This window comes from Thunnus thynnus, chromosome 1, assembly GCF_963924715.1.
Source record: "Thunnus thynnus chromosome 1, fThuThy2.1, whole genome shotgun sequence".
NCBI lineage: Eukaryota > Metazoa > Chordata > Actinopteri > Scombriformes > Scombridae > Thunnus > Thunnus thynnus.
In genome coordinates, this window is record NC_089517.1 from 22,225,290 (window position 1) to 22,242,509 (window position 17,220).

Below are 17,220 nucleotides of genomic sequence, written 5' to 3' on the forward strand. Positions count from 1 at the left end.
CAGTTCATATTGACAAAGTCATATTTTTTAGCCTATGAGTTGTTATGATTCAGGGTGTGAAGGAAGTTATGCAGTAGCTTTAGCCAGACCAGGAAACGTCAGTCACCTCTAACCTGCCACTGAAAAGCTCCTTTTATCCTAATAAAAGTGGTGCTCATTAGAGCATGAATGCCAAAAGGCTGAAGTTATTTGAATTATAATGTTTAATTTGCTTAAAATTATTGCTTAATTGCTTACAAAAATTAATTGTGAAATAATAAATCACAAACTGTGTCTTATTTTGTGTATATAAAGGCCTGGACAAACATTTGACTTGTCATAGCAGGGAAAGCACAGCTGTAAATAATAACATTAATGATGGCTCAATTAGCTTTATTTAAAGGGCCAGTGAGTAGAATTTAGTGGCATCTAGTGGAACGGAAGTGTTTTCGTTGGCTTAGAATGAGCCTTTTATATCTTCATAGGGAGCGGGTCCTCTTCTATGGAGCCAGCCATGTTGCATGGCCATGTTTCTACAGTAGCCCAGAATGGACAAATTAAAAACTGGCTCTAAAGAGGGCATGGATGTATAAAGAGAAATGGATACAGTGTCAGAGGTGGGCCCGTTCATTCCCATGAAAGTTGCTCAGTGGCGCATGAAGCAAAAAAAAAATTGACTTCCTGGTATGAAAGTACTCGGATCTTCGGCATTGTGTGGCCCATAGAGCGTGCACACTAATGACTTTCGCTGGCCGAGTTGGCTACTTCCGGTTTAGCCCTCCGGCTAACTTGAATGGGGATAAAACAATTCAATCATGCGGCTCTTCTAGGCTTTTGAAATGTGATTGGACCGAATGGATTTAATTCTGATAGTGAGACAAGTCATTTCGCGGGGGTTGTGACGCTCAGAAAAATGTATCCGCTGATTTACAGACGTCTCTTTCACAATGTAAGTCTATGGGAAAAAGTCTTTTTGGGCCAGTGTGCGTCACGTGACGTTGTAATTACACGGTTTGGCCGCTATGTCAAATTTGCTTCAAAGCCTGGCGCTCTTCCTGTATCCAGTTCATTTTATACATCCATGAGAGAGGGCCGTTTACGTTTTTTCGGGAGTTTCGCGGCCGCTGTAGCTTCTTCTACACGCTTGGAAGGGGAGGTTATCAATTTGGTTGCAATCTACAACCTCACAGCTAGATGCCACTAAATGCTAATTTACACACTGGTCCTTTAAGTGTTTCAATTAGCTAAGCCAATGAGAAAACAAGCATGATAGCAAGACCTTGCAATTTGAAGAAAAACCTCTCAAAAAACAAAACTGGAAATCTGCCGTGAAAAGGGCATTTTACTCTCGTACATGGGCTACAGAATTGAAACATTTATAGTAAAAAAATAAGAAGAAACATATGAAGAAACAGACAGCTGCAACAGTAACTCTCAGTAAGATGACAAAACCATAGATTTTGAGGACAAGTCAGAGGATTAAAACAGCGAGGAGGTGGGAGTAAAGTTTCACAATTCTGGAGCTGAACTTGAGGCTAGCTAACTGTCGTTAGCTCTGCTAACCTCCCAGGAATCAACTGGACCGCTCATCCAGCGAGTTTAACCATGGCACCTGTGTGAGAAGTCATTTTCCAAGTTTGGACTATGGTCTAAAGAATGACCTGTACATTTAGGCCTATATGTCGGCGGTGGATGTTTCTGCCCAGACTAAGGACGGCAAAGAATAGCTAACATCTATTTTAAGGTAAGGAACAGCAAACTTATTTAAATGTTTATTGCTGGTTTAATTAGGAGAGCATTTTTTGTGGAGCTCTACTATCTAATAGTTGTGTTTAGTTTGAGTGCACTTGAAAGTGCCAGTTATTGTAATTTGGGTTTGAGAAAAGTGGCAGACTGGTGGATATGGATGGAAAATAGTGCATTTTGTTATGCGTTATTGGAGAAGGCTAACAGATGTAAGTCATAGCGGTTTTTTTTTTACCTGCAGCTAATTAACGTTACTGGTTAAATCCTGTATATATGCATCCAAGTGTTAATGAATGATGCTTTGTCCATATTCAGTGCAGCCTTGTATTGTGATTACTATGAGTTTTTGCACTGTATATTGTAGCCTCTGTGTTCATGATTTGTGCTTTAAGTGGACATTAGAGGAGCTTGAGTGTTTCTCAGCATGTGTAGCCTACATGTTGTTCATAAGTTTACACTGCTGCAAAGTTGAATGATTCATATTTCTTGCTATTTTATGGTGAACATTGTATTATGGTGATTTGTCTTTCAAGAGTAAACTATATTAAGTACACCTGCAGCTTGTTAAGGAGTGAGTTAGAGTATTTAGTGTTACAGTATTGTAATATTGTCTCATGAGTGTGACATTTTCTGAATGATGCATGTTTATCCACTCATTGACTGAATTTATGGGTATTATTTCTGCAGTTGCACTTTAATGTTAATATGCTTTCCCATGCTGTGCATGTGATTTAGCTGAAACTATACACTCAGGCAAACATTTTTTTAAAAGAGAGCTTTGATTTCTAAGTTTATGCGAAGAACTCAGTGAATATGTGTTTTGAAAACAGAGGTGTAAAGGATAATGAGTCTGGATCAGCACCAAGAATAACGTCTCTCATGAAAGAATAACACATGGACTAAATGGCTGTCAGAGCCACATTACCATTAAAACTTTAATCACCCCCTTAACCAGGCAAGGGCTGTACTTTGTATATGTGGGTGTCTGAGGATGTCTAGCAAAGCTGCAGGTCAGCAAAATCTAACTGTATAATTAATTTAAAGCAAATACTAGTATTTATTCATGTATTTGGTAATATGTTTTCCTTCTAGCAAGGCCCATAGCTCACACATATCTGGTGCTGAGGTAGAGAAATCCAGTAACTATCATCAGTGCATCTCATACAGAGTACACAAACAGACTCTCCAGACAGCGATAGCACCCTTCAACACATAACGTTCAAGGCTGGATTACTAACTGGATAAACCAGATAATGCTCTGTGTTCAGGGTCTGAAAGCCCCCGGTTCTCTGTGTGTCAAATATTTTGTGGTAAATTGATTACTAGTAGTTGTTTTTTTGGGAATATGCTCCACCGAAGTACCCCCCAGAAATTATGGGGGTGGGTACTCTGTTATTATCTGATTTGTGTCAAAATCTGGTTTTAAACCTTCTATTATTTCATTTTACATTATGCCTTTGTGGGAGACAAAAAATCATGTCAGATTTAAAACCATGTTTCCATTGTAAGTTCGCCTAAAAACACAATGACTGGATTAATCCCATCACATATTCTAGTTTACATGCTATAACACGATTTGTCCTCTAGATAGTGCCCTTTGCTTATATACGTTGACTTGAGGCCTCAATTATGGTTCAGGTGAAGAGTGGAGAACCAGAGAAAATGCCAGAACAAGTTACACATTCAGTTGTGGGACTGTAAGAACATCTTTAACATGCACTTATGTTGTGCAAAATGAAAAAGGTTCATTCATAAACAATCTTGGCGCGATCTCTGAGCTGAGGGGATGTGAAATGTGGTAAAAAAGTATCAATTTCAAGTTACTTGTTTCAGAATGGCAATGCGTTGGCTTGTGATGCCTGTGATGAAATGTGAAAAACAAGGTTGTATTGCTATTAGTGAAGCCAGCAGCACAGTATCAAAACTTCATCACTGTGTCTGTATTTCTGATTGCTGACCTGATTAACATGGATACAATGTTAAACGTGGTGGGCTTAACAGCTCTGGCCTTGAGTACAAATAATATGATAATATATATAATATTACCTCTGACTGGAATAAACAAGTGGCTGAATGACAAGAGAAATGTTTACGCTGTCAATGGAAGTCTGATTGATTGAGCTTACAAAAACATACCAATGCTATATTTAGGCCTAAATATTCTCTCTCTTAAAGAAATGAGAATAATACAAGTGCTCGTAGAATTATCATTGCAGTAAAAACTCTAATACTGATGGTGTGAGTGGCACAGATGAAACTGCAATCAGCTGTGGTGAAATAGCCTATTACTTTGACTTGATTTGTAGTGTGTATAGCAAAACATGTTCTGTTCCTCATGGTGATTTCACTGAGGATGTAATAGAGAGGGATGATGAAATGTCTTAAGGAAAGAAGGCTACATGACACTCATGTTTCCTCACTGCTAACTTGTTTTACTGGCTTTTTAGTTCACAACCCTCTGCCTGACTCTACGATCTCTGTACTCTTGTTTTCATAAATGATAAAAAGGCTAAAATAAATCATCGTCAATTATCAGAGTCACAAATACACATCTAAATGTGAGACTTCACTCAGTAACACAGATATAAAGTGGACAACATCTCACATTTCCCACAGCTGTAAGCAGTTTTATACAACAGAATTAGGTTTCAATTTTTTTGAATACACCGATATAATACATAATAGTTAGTAGTTCCCCATCTGATTCTATCTGCCGAACAATGCGTTGCTAAGAAGATTATAAAGCATTCGATACAAACACAAAGCTGTATAACCTCTCACAATGTGAACTAATGGGTCATAGAAGAATTAGCTGTGTCACTCACTAGATGGCAACATTGTCTTACCGTACACTGAAAGCATGAGTCTCCCAGTTCTGTTGCATTTCAAAGATGGTCTGTAGTTGCCGTTGTAAAATCTTGCACTTGTTTGTTTTTTGTTGAGAAAAAGGACGTTGCTTACGTACAAAGTAACTCTTATTTGTACAAAGATGACTCATCACCTGATGAATCATCTTCGATTTTCCGCTGATACCGAAACCTATATAACTTGAACCATGTTGGATTAGTATATGAAGGTGATGAAGGATGGTTAACAATAGATTAACAGAGCAGTATCACACGTCTGTGATCAGCAGGATGAATCACCTCGTCCTGCTGCTGTCGTCAAACGACATTTTCACAGATTCATTTTGTTCTGATGTATCCTGGTAAAGGATCAGAGGTGTCATGTCATTTCAAACCACATTACACTTTATCTCATTTTATGTCCTGTGAAAGAGCGTGTTCTGAAAATAATGAATCACATAGAGAAAATTAATGAAAGTTGGGGGTCGTATTTGGCTTTCATTTGGACCTATTGTCAGATTAATATCAGTGTCCAAATTTGTGTCACCTGTTTCACATTGTCTTTTAAGAACAAGACAACCAATACAGACGCACATTTTCAAACTAAATACAGGTGCTTTTTTTCCACTAACAAAACAGTACATTTACATTAATAAGGTCACAAATATAATGGAAGTGGAATGTCAAATTTGTAGAGATAAATGTGATGTTGCTTTCCTTCTCTAGGCCAGCATTTAGAAAACACAGTGAATTTAGTGTGTGTTTGGTGTTGCAGTTTTATGGCGAAGTCACCATCTCTTGCACTAGATTGACCCAAGTCTTTGAAAAGGTTCTATGAGGCTGTACAATATACATCATTTGGCATTCACATTTAGCTATCCTTTAACAGTAAGGTCAAAGTATGTGATCAAAGGTACTTTTTATTATTATAAATAGTTCTGTGATATGTTGGTGCTCCCTGGAGATATTTTTATGTTCCTTTGGCAGGTCAGAGGTCAGCGCAGCTACACTGGAGTGTGAAGGGATTCTGTTTATTGCTCAAGATTACTTCCTTACACAGATACCTTTTCTTGATATATGGGCATTTGCCATATTCACAGCATCCTCCTGTCATATGTTATCAATGACACAATTTTTGGAACAACACAGGATATTTTTGCAAAAAAAACAAAAGACCTGTCACAAACTTTTTTTGTTTTTATTTTAGTCTTAATAGAAGTTAAGACTACCGTGACATTTTCTCTGTAAAGATCAACAAAGAAGAAACACTCAAATTAGAAAGCAAGAGAAAACACTTGGCTCCGTATCCTTGGAAGAGTAAAGACCAAGTTCAACTTACTGTCCAATAGAGGGCACACAAGTGCTACTAATATAATTGCTGAGAATTTCACTTTGCTCAGCCACTTGTACAATAACACAGTACATTGTTTTCATGAGATCAATTGAGCTTTTTTTTTTATCTAGCAATTGTGTTTATAATTTTAGCTTGTACCTTCCTTTGTGCGAGTGTATTTGGATTCATACTGTAATTGTTTTTAATTGGTATGCTGTGGTCTTGAGAATCTAATTATGGCTACTGTGTCTCCATGAATGTGACCTAGACTGGAGTAGGTAATAATATAATTGTCCAATGAACAAAATGATCCGTAATTCTAATTAGCCGCCATTCTACTGTGCAAGAGTTCAACTCTGCCACATCCAGCTCACCTTTTCAGGTCCCTGTACTCCAGAACAGTAAGGATTAATTATTCAGCTACAATTAGCGTGATGTCAATAGTAATTGCCACCAGTGCAGCGCTCCTCTGACATTGAAGCGGCCTGTTGTGAGACTGAGATTACACCTCTTTCATGTTAAAACTCTCCATTCCAATCAAGTTACTGTATGTGTTCATATGTCTATGCGCGCGCAGACACACACACACACACACACACACACACACATGCACAGGGGGAGGCATGCATGACCGCACTCACATAACCAACGCTAATGCACACATATGTACATTAACAGAATACACAAACACTTAGTTAAATTGGAAAAAAAAAATTCTGTAAAATATAGATAAGTGTTGCTCATTTTTCGTTTAACATTTTTTATATTTATCAATAGACACATATTTAATAGACTACTTGCTGACTTGTTATAATTGCCAGAAGTCCTTCCAATTACAAACAGGAGATTAAGGATGCTTGTAAGGCCTTATTTCAATGTGCAAAATATGTTATTGTTGTTATTGCCGTGAATTGAAATTAGATGCCAATAAACTCCAAAAAGCACTTCTAACCTAAAATAATCCTTCTACAGTGTCACAGTGGACAGTTGTTACATGCAACTTCTTCAGATTGTGTGGTGTTTATTATTTTTTTTAACCTTTCTCAAGAAAATGTTAATCTAAATTATAATTCTAAAATGCATTTGATATTTTGATAAATGATCTATCATCAGTAAAAAGGTTACATCATGGAATTATAGTGATACAGTGCCAACAGAATGACAAATCTCACTTTTACCAGGCTTGCACTCTGGCAGGGGCTTTTGGGAAAACTGGCAATATTTTTAAATGTTTTGTTTTTTTGGCCATACATTTTGTCCTCTGTTGCTTGCCATTTTTCAAGCAAAATAAACTAAACTAAACTTCAGCAGAACATTTCCTTTGTGACCACCACCTCTTCTCAGGAAACCTCAACCACAAATGTCACATTTGAAATGTGTACCTCTGGGTCTGCATGAACACTGAGTAAAACATGAACTCGGAGCTACAACATAGGCTACAGTTTTCTGTAATATTCATGGATTGTTGATATTGTGAACAGTATTGAGACAGTACAGTGTTCACTTATAAGTGTCTCTGTTATGAGTTGAAGGTTTGCTTTCTTTCATGCTTTGTTATTGCAAGTTGAACCTGTTTGATTCAGTTTTGGCTGAGAGAACTACTCTCGCTTTTCTCCTTGTGCCCTCACCTAATCATGTTCCATCTCCATATTGTGATCTGAATTCAGTATTCTACTTGAGCCGAAGTTTAGTTCAACATGATTTAGAGAGACAATTGAATTTTAAGAGTGCACAGAGACAAAGAGGAGAAAGCGCCCAAAAGTATAATGGTAGTTAGTAAGTCATGAGGATTGATAAAAATACCCATTTTCAAAACAGGAAGAAAATATTCTTACACTACACAATATGTTACTATGCACCATTACTTTTATTATGGCCCTTATCTGGTGGTGGGGCTGGGGGGACAGATCTTTTGGGATTATTACTTTATTTTATTCTTTTATCTTTGATATTTCAATTCTGTGTTTTCTCCTGTAGACTGCTTTGTGTTACATACGGCACAGTAGTGTACAACACAGTACAGTATATAGAGATGTCTTCTTCCTCTCCCCCTTTTTTTCCCTATTGTCCCTCTGTGACTTAACTTCACCGCTCTTACATGTTTAATCTATTTGACTTGGTGATACAGGAACTACTGCTTTGTTTCTATTGATTTCCATCTGAATTTCAATTTGAGTTAAAGGATTATGAATCTCATTGCAAATTTCACACATGCTTGGTTAGTCAAACTATTGAATTTCTGTTATCACAGTCAAGTTTGTGCAGCCAGACGGAAAAAAAATTAAATTCCAGGACCAGCCGAGTGGGTCAAGAGAAGAAACCACTGCTTTATAAATGAATTGTTGATAATGTTGAATTGCTAATACGTTAACTAAGTTAAACTTCTGTTGCCTCAGGTCTCTGTCTAACTAACATCATATGCTGTAATGTAGTGTGTGGTGAAGATTTATGGACTAAGCTTATGGTGTTTGTGCCTAGGTGTTGAAACTTTGGGGCCAGGAGTATTGATGGCGGTGATAAAGACATGTAATAATGTCATAAAGCCAGAGAAGACAAGGAGCTGTAAGTGGAGATTGGCTGAACAGTGTAACCAGTAATCAGTCAGCTGGATGAAAAATGACAGGGTCAATGTAATTGGACGGAAATGGGGAATAAAACATGGAGCTCATGAAGGCTGAACGGACCAGAACAGGAAGAAGGCGGTGGAGTAGAGGTGACCTGCTCTTAGGGGGGGGGACAGGCCTGTCGCATTTCCTGATTACAACCAGTAGGTCTCAATTTCACATGACAACACCAACTACTCATTTGGGGCAGTGTCTGTATTATAGAGCTTACAGGAGAGAGGGGACGTAGGGTTAATGTCCCTTTGGGTTTGTAATACCTTCCTAAAGAGTAACCTCTGTGATGAAGAATATTTTTTTTCTGCCAGCACTTTTCCTTACCTGCAGTGCAACTCTGAATCCAATCCTTGCTCTCTGCTCTCTTTCTTGTTGCTAGACATTCTCAGGCTTGTTGGAATAGAGTTTGGATTTTGTCATGGTTCACTAAATCAAGTTGAGTTCACGCAGTGAAATAACATTTTTACTCATTTTGTCTTGCAGTGCTTTGTTGGTATGAGGGTAGTAAACAGTCCCGTTCAGCAGTGCAAAAGCTAGACACAGCGGACAAATCCGTTTAGCTGCTGTTAATGGGCTATGAAGGTGGGCCTTAATTAAAAGTAATTAGCTACAGTAAGTTGTCTGTGTATGAACCATTGGCTATAAGCAATGCATTTTCTGCCCTGCACAGAACTCTAAGCCAAAGGAAGGCTGGAAAAACCCACCAGCCAGTAGCTGACGTCTATATGGTTGTGGCTGATTTCATAAATAATTCCTCTTACTTGCGTGTGAGGGCTAATACTGACAACATTATGTTGGATGGATCACTAGCACCACAGGCACATGTACAGTTAGAATCAAACTGTTTCCATTTGGATAGTTTACATCTGGGTTAGTTTTTTGGTAGATAGTAGTTTCAATTATAACTGTCCACAGTGATGTTTGTTGACTATCCAGAATAATCTACAGCACCTGGCTGCGTCATGTTCCGGCTCCATCAAGGTGATTTGCTGCCATTCTTACCAGTGATACTGTGTTTAGCTGCTGTGTTTTGCTATTCACCAATATTGCATTGTGCAGTTTGTGTAGTTGCTACCAGTTTGGTTTAATGAGTTGCATTATGTAGCTAAATTATGACTTAAACTTTGTGATTGGTGCAATAAGGAGTCAGTTTGCACTTGTTCCTCCTGGGAAAATGCTCCTGAGTTATTCAGGTTTTGGAGGCTGGACTTTTTGTAGACTTCACAGGCAATTTCACTGAAAACAACCTTTTCCACACTTGTCACCCCCGCACCCTAAACCCCCGACTCCTCAAGTTTTATGCAGATAAGACTGAAGGCTTTCCCCTCCCAAAAGTTGGATGGGTGCCCAGTATGCAGGAGTTTATCTGGCACACGTGTCCCTCCCTCCATATTTCACTTGTGGTTATACTCTCTCTTTCTGATAGCTTTATCACTGTGGAGGGGTCAGATGCTGACACCAGCATAAGGGCCGCTTAAATCGCTCTAAACAACATCTATCATGGACCCTATAAAATAAGCTTCATGGCATGCACAATACCCCGGCCTCGTGCTTGGAAATGCTCGTCTATCATATGGCTGCTTAACTCCAGGAAGCCTTTTTTTGATGATATGTACAGGACTGAGAAGAGGAAGGTTCTGATTTGGCCCTAATCAGTCTTTATGAGTAATTTTAGATTACAGAGTGCGTGGGAGATCTATCACTCATCAGGGAAGGTAGGTAGGCTGCTTTGGCAGTGACAAATGGCACTAGCCTACAGTTCTATTTATTGATCAGGAAGAAGCTTGATATCAGTAAAATCCCTTTGGAGAGCAAAAAAAAATGTCATGGAAAGGCAGTAACTGTTTTTCTCTAGTACTGAAGGCATGGCAGGAGAAGGCAGTTGGTGCAAAAGGGAGGAAAGGCGGACACTAATTGACTTTGATTATCGGCCTAATATTATGACATGCTGACAGGTTGCTTATACGGCTTAGAAAAACAGAAACAAATGAAATGCAGGTGCTCGAACAGAGAGAGAAGACACTGTTACAGTCCTCAAATCACGACAGGCTGTTCAGCAACCGCTTGACTAATAGTTGGATGTGAACAGATTGCAGGAAATCGTTCATTTTCTGAGGAAAAAAAGAAAAATGAACACATAATACAAAGAACAAACTTTCTCTAATGTGACTAATTTTCTTGTTTCAATATGTCAAACAAACGTTCTTATTTCTGCACATTTATTAGAACTATTTTGACTGGCTTGAATGATTACATTTTAAATACCACAACATCTGCTTTTTTTCTGATTTTTGCCTCTGTGAAGAAGGCAGTGAGGTTTGTATATTCTCATGGCAAGAGTGTTATGAGCTTTTTAGTGTGTATCCATAATACTCATATATCCGTATATTCAAAGGATGGATTCATTGTGATTGATGTAATACATTGTTATCCTGATTGAAGATGTGACTGGAAGGTCATATATGTCTGATATTAACTTATGTTATATCCCTGTACATTGCATATATATAAACACTTAAGATGATGATGATGATGATTACTGTTATTACAATATTTGTGTCATTTGGTGAGCAAGTGAACAAGCAAGATGATGGGTTCACTGAGGTTGCGGCAGCATCTGATTGCTTGAACTTAAAGTGTGAATGCCCTCAGTCAGCTGATTGAAAGTGGGAGAAGGAAAAGAGAGCGGTAAATAGAGTAAGCAGGCAGACTTGTTCCTGATTGAAAGTTGCCAAGCTTCATACAGTACTCAAGATGGTATTGGTCCCCTCCCTTTGTAGTTTAAGTGGTCTGTTCCGCATACCAATAGTGCTAAGTGGAAAAATGTACGCACAGAAATATATATTATAATTTACTGTAATTATCATATTTCTTGAACAATTACAGTTGTTGAGAGAGAAATTCAAAACGAGATTTAAGTCCAAGTTAAATATTATAACAACCACATATAAAAGGTAACCACTGGACGGCTCAGTCTCGTGCATCTCTTTACTCTCATGACTAGTCTGAGGTTATAGGGGTGAGGAAAGAGTCCCTGAATGCATATCTTAAGTAGAGGATCAAAATGGGCCTGGTGGAGCCAAAAAAAGAGAACAATCAATGACCCAGAAAAGAGAAATTATTGTCCAAGCCCATCACTTAATTTCTTTAAAAGCCTATTGAGAAGTCAGAACAGCTCAATGTGCATCCACTAAAGTTAACACTCGGTATGCCATACAATTTAATTATTAGGACATGATTCATTCAGTGAGTGGCCACCCATTCGATGGTACCATTTATGGGCCAGCGTATTCTTTACAGCTCAAGAATCCTCCTTTTGGTCAGTAATCATTGAACTGTACAAATGTAATTTAGATACTTGATTGAGGAAGATATTTTGCTAATTAAGAGTTTTTGTAGAGTGCATAATCATTTTGGCTGGCTATTCATCAGGAACAATGTGATGATTAGCCCTTGTGGCAGTCTAAGTGCTGCTTATCTGCTGGAAAGAAAAGTAAAGTCTCCCATCTTAAAGGATCCTTTAGCATATACAGTAACTAGCCAGGGTTTTTAAGCTCAGTAATTGTTTTTTTTTCTCACTACATATTCAAATCTTGTCAAAAACATAATACACACTGTAGATATTATTTAACATACAACACTTCCAAAAACCTGGGGCCAGATGTTTAAATGGAAATGATTCATATGTACAAAAACCATACATACACCATTCCCACACATACAGTGGACTGATGACATAACTGGTAACGTGAAAAGTTATGTGGAGAAAATATGTTCAACTCACTCATACTTCGTACTGTATGTAGACATGCGTGGTCATGTCCTGTGGTAGGCTGAGTGTGATATGGAGAAGTCGCACTATCATTTTGGTCTCTGTCAGGCTAGGGTGTGAACTTGAAATAATATTATGGTGAATCCCATGTAGACCTTCTCATTTGAATAGGTGGTGCAAGTTCAGCCCACTTGTCTTCAATTCTCTGAAGTGAGAGTGGGCTGTGCATTGAGTGTTAAACATTGTCTCCTCTTTTTGGCTGGACTGGCCACGGAACAGCCGTATAACCCCAAATGTCTGTCCGTCACTGACTGACTAATTGACTAGCAGCTAGTTAGCATGGCTAGCATTGTTAGCATAGCCATGCTGTTCTCTGTGTAGCCCATAGAGTGTATAAAACTAAGGTGTGGCTGTGGAGTTTCTGGTTTAACAGCACCGTTCAAACATAGCTTAACCATGTCATGTGACATGCTACTTCAGTACACTTTAACAACAAATATTACTGGAACCACTACAGAAAATTGCAGATGAACATCTGATATCCAGGAATTCACATTATAGACACTACTACTGACTATCTCTGTAACAAATTGGCTACAATTTTGCACATTGACCATACTCGGTCCAGTCATATAGGTTTTGACCTAGTCTTATTGCATTGAAGTTGAGCTATGCAGAGTCTTGTTCCTTATATGTCTAAATGTAATATAAGGTAAATGTCATACATGGCAGGGGGTCCATTTATCGGGCTGCACCCTCATAAAGCCCCATTACAGATTATAAAGCTGTGAAAATGGAACAGTGGTTACATATTGTTACAAATGTTCTGAAAAGGGACCTTTTATCTATTGACTCCACTTTTCACTGAAGACGGCATATCAAGAGTAAAGTTGATGCTGGTTGATGATTGATGTATTTTATGGGACGCTCCATAGGATAAATGTGCTCATCCTTGTTGGCTGTCCATGCGTATGCAGATTTTCAGTACACAAATATGCAAAGATTAGTGGCTAAGCTTATGGAGCCCGTTATAGGGCTACTGTAGTAGCCCTCTGTAACATGAGCAGGATAATTCTGCTGTTTACTTTGTGAATTTCAAGATGCAGGATAAAATGATTATTGCTATGTTGTAAAATCCTTCCTCATAGTATTATAAACTACAGCGCAGTGTTGTGGCATCTGAAAGCCTTAAAGCTCAAGGATCTATTACTCAAGCTGCCTTCCTGGATTATATTTCATTGTCTCATCATTACCTGAAGCAACATACCCCACCAATGCAGCCACAGTGCTTTCTCTGGTCTGAAAGTCAGGTAACAAGCAATAAAGTAGCATTGCACTGTACAACTATCGCAACATGTTTGAATGTTTCAACCCAAATAGAAAAGTTCACAGGCAGTTTTCCTACCGATACAACACAGTCTTACATCAAAATGTGTAATAGCTATGTTGGTCCACAGTAAAAACTGTATTAGTTTCACAACAGCTCTAAAATTGTGGGATGCCTATGTTTTTTGGGGGGGATTCTTTTCTATTGGCCTGCGTCCACATCATGCAACTGTTTCTGTCTGCGAAAATAAAAAAAAGGCATCCATTCCTTTTACTCTGTGGAAAATGCAATTGTTTTAAGATAGTTTTGGCATTAAAATGCATTTTGATAACATTTCTAGTTAGGAATGTGCATTATATTTCCATGATCGTTCTTCAGTGACTGTATATGATGTTTAGTTTGTCAGTTATTACAAAGATTTTTTTTCAGCTATTGCTATGGCGATTGCTATGGACGCTGCTATCGCTGAAACCACGTAGTTGCATGTTGTTTAAATCATTGTCTTTGCGTTGTGCAGTTATCTTAGCTGTTATGTTATTTGTGTTATTTTATGTAACTGATGTTCTTTCAATAAAAAACTAGAGCGACCCAGGGATGAATTGAATTTGAAATTCAGAATTTGAAGCTTTGCGATTGGTTGACCGGAGGACCCACCTGGAAGTATTTTCCTCACTGTCACCATGTTAAGGTTTTCTTTTAATGATATCTTTAACATTTCTCAACACAAAAATGTCCCTGATCACCCAACAATATGATAAGTTAATGTTAAGGCCATCAGTTTTAATTATTTCTCCTTCAATTCTTAGAAATAAAGTTGCATCCAAAATAAAACATCATTACTTTTTCTTAACATAGATCATATGCAGTGTAATTATTAGTTTAGCTGTACTAGATATTTGATATATTCTTTAGACAGCTCCTACTTTTCCAATCAGAAGAACTACAACTGTGGTGCTGATTTGTATCAAGCTGCATGGTGTGGCTCTAGGGAATTGTAGTTTTTAAAAGATAATAGTGTTTTTCCTAGAATTGGAAGTTGTAAATACTGAATTGAGAGTTTAAGGGGATGGGAAACACATTTGTGTGATCGGATATTAAATATCTAATTGTCAAATAGGTGAAAATAAATTGTAACCATATTTTACCCATATTCAACATCATCCCCACATGATAGCTGAGATCAGGAGCTCTTTATAACAGTTGGTCCCATGTCCCAAACTAAGCATATAGCCTATACACTCACTGAACGAAGATCATGAAAATATAATGCACATTTCTCACCAGAAATGTTATCAAAATGCATTTTCATGCTGAAACTATCTTAAAATATTGCACTTTCCACTGAGAATAAAAGGAATGTCAGCCTTTGTTTTTTGTTTTCGCAGACAGAAACTTGACAATGACATGATGTGGACGCAGGCCAATAGAAAAGAATAGGCCAAAAAAACATAGTCATCTCACAGTTTCAGAGCCATTATTGTGAAACTAATATGTTTTGCACAAGGGACCAACATAGCCATTACACATTTTGATGTGAGACTGGGTTGGTCGATGTGATTCAATGTGGAATTACTCGTTACATGTCTGCAAGGCAGATTAGGCCCCAGGACCCCACCACCCTGAACCACTTAGCCAACCAGGACTCTGATCCCCTTTCATATTGCCTTTCATAGGTAAATATTTAAAGAATCAACAGTGATGTTCAATACCCCACAGTGATTTAGTGAGCAAGTTGTTTTTTACTTTCTCAGTGTAACTGTCTCAGAGACATGTCTCATTGAGATGTTTATTTCATATATTTCTGTCATAAATTCATGATTATTTGAGTTCATAGTCATTAAAAAATGACTAAAAATGTCATATAAATAAGATGTAAAAGGGTAACATTGATTAAAAAAAATGTCTAAAATATACCAGCTTAAATAACGTTTGCTAAAAAAATGTAGAGCTGTGATAGAGTGTAATGGGTCACATGACCAGAGTTCAGTTGAGGGCATAACTGTGGTATTGTGGGTCAGAGACAACATGGATGCAGAGCAAAGAATTGTCTTTCATTTGTTTTACATTTGTGTATAATGTGGGTTGATGTGCCTTTACATTGACAATATGACATGTTTTCAGCTATTTTATTTGATTTCATAACATTTTTGTTGGACGGGTTTGAGCCTGTTTATTAAGGGACACTAGCTTGAGAGACTTTAAAATGACTGAGAGATGTATATTTAAACCTTTTATGTCTTTTATTGTAGTTTTCACGGTGTCTGCTGACAAAAGAGCGAGAGAAAGAGAGATAAAATAAATCTTCAAAAGACTGTATGATGCATGGCCATTATTTCATTGGACCAGTGTAGCTACACTCAGTTTGTGTTGTCATTTCACGGTAGTTGCTCTATTTCAGATAGGGCCAACACAAACTGTGCGGTAAAGACAAGGTTGAGACTTTCCAATTCTTCCATATGTGGCTCAGCTCAAGCCATTCTTTTTTATTTTTGAGTAAAGCCAGACCTCTGCTAAACTGGGAGGATTTCTTTGGTGATTACTACCATATGTAAACTGTAATGAACAAATTGACCTGGGTATAAAAAATGAACTTGCACCGCATAACAACTTCAAAAATCCTCCCCTTAGGAATATCCTGTTTACTTAGCCACGAATAGCTGTTAATTCAAGTGTTCATGTATGTTTTCAAGGTAAATCCTTCATGGTCATTGGATTACATTATTTTAGTCACCTTAATTCAACTAAATAAGAGATTTTGTTAACATGGACTGAATATTTAGGCTGTCAAAGTTTTTCAAATGCATTTTTCAAAGCACCTCCAGTGTTTTTTGTAAAAGGAAGTCCTAGATTGATTTGTACCAACTACAGAGAGAAAGAAGAATTGTGTTTCTTATCTTCTGAATTAATTCACAAATACCAAAAATTGATTTTTGTAATAACGCTAGTTGATAAAGGCGGCACTCAACCTTGAGGGCAGTGCAGCAAGGACAGTGCTAGAGTCATCTTCTAGTTCATTTTCTAATAATGAAATAATGCAAGACTAAGTATTTTGTAAAAACTTCGTACTTTATCACCTACAGACTACGGTTAGCAAATCGAACTCCAGCAGTAACAAACAAGACTTTCCCTGGTACTAGTGTTGCAGCAGAGAGGCTGCTTTCCACTGCTGGAGATAAATTGTTCTTTCCCCTCTTACTCCATTACACACACACACACACACACACACACACACACACACACACACACGCAACTTCTGTTCAAACAACAAAAAACATTAACCCAGTGATGTTGGTCGGTAAATTACACTTTCATTTCATTATTCTCACACAGACATAAAAGTGTAAGATGCTTCCAAATAACTTTATTTAATAAAAACGCTGCTATTCCCACACACTTCTCTCTGCATTTTTCTATTAGTCAGAAAGTGAGTTTCACCAAGATGAGTTAGCTTAACTGCCAGTTAGGGATGCACGATGATATCGGCACGTCGTTGGTATTGGCCAATAAAGGCTTTAAAATGAAATATTGGCATCAGCCGGAAATGAACATTTCTGCCGATATATCAGGCCTATAGATGATGCTTTAATTATGTGCATGTA

General features: G+C 37.8%; 1 long non-coding RNA gene across 1 annotated transcript in view; it reads left to right on the forward strand.

Annotated features, from left to right (window-relative positions):
- Positions 1–453: 453 nt before the first annotated feature.
- Positions 454–17,220, forward strand: part of LOC137183830 (uncharacterized) — a 130,297-nt gene continuing 113,530 nt past the window's right edge. Inside the window, exon 1 of the long non-coding RNA XR_010928549.1 lies at positions 454–1,723. This is a non-coding gene — a long non-coding RNA (uncharacterized lncRNA). The remainder of the gene's footprint in view (positions 1,724–17,220) is intronic.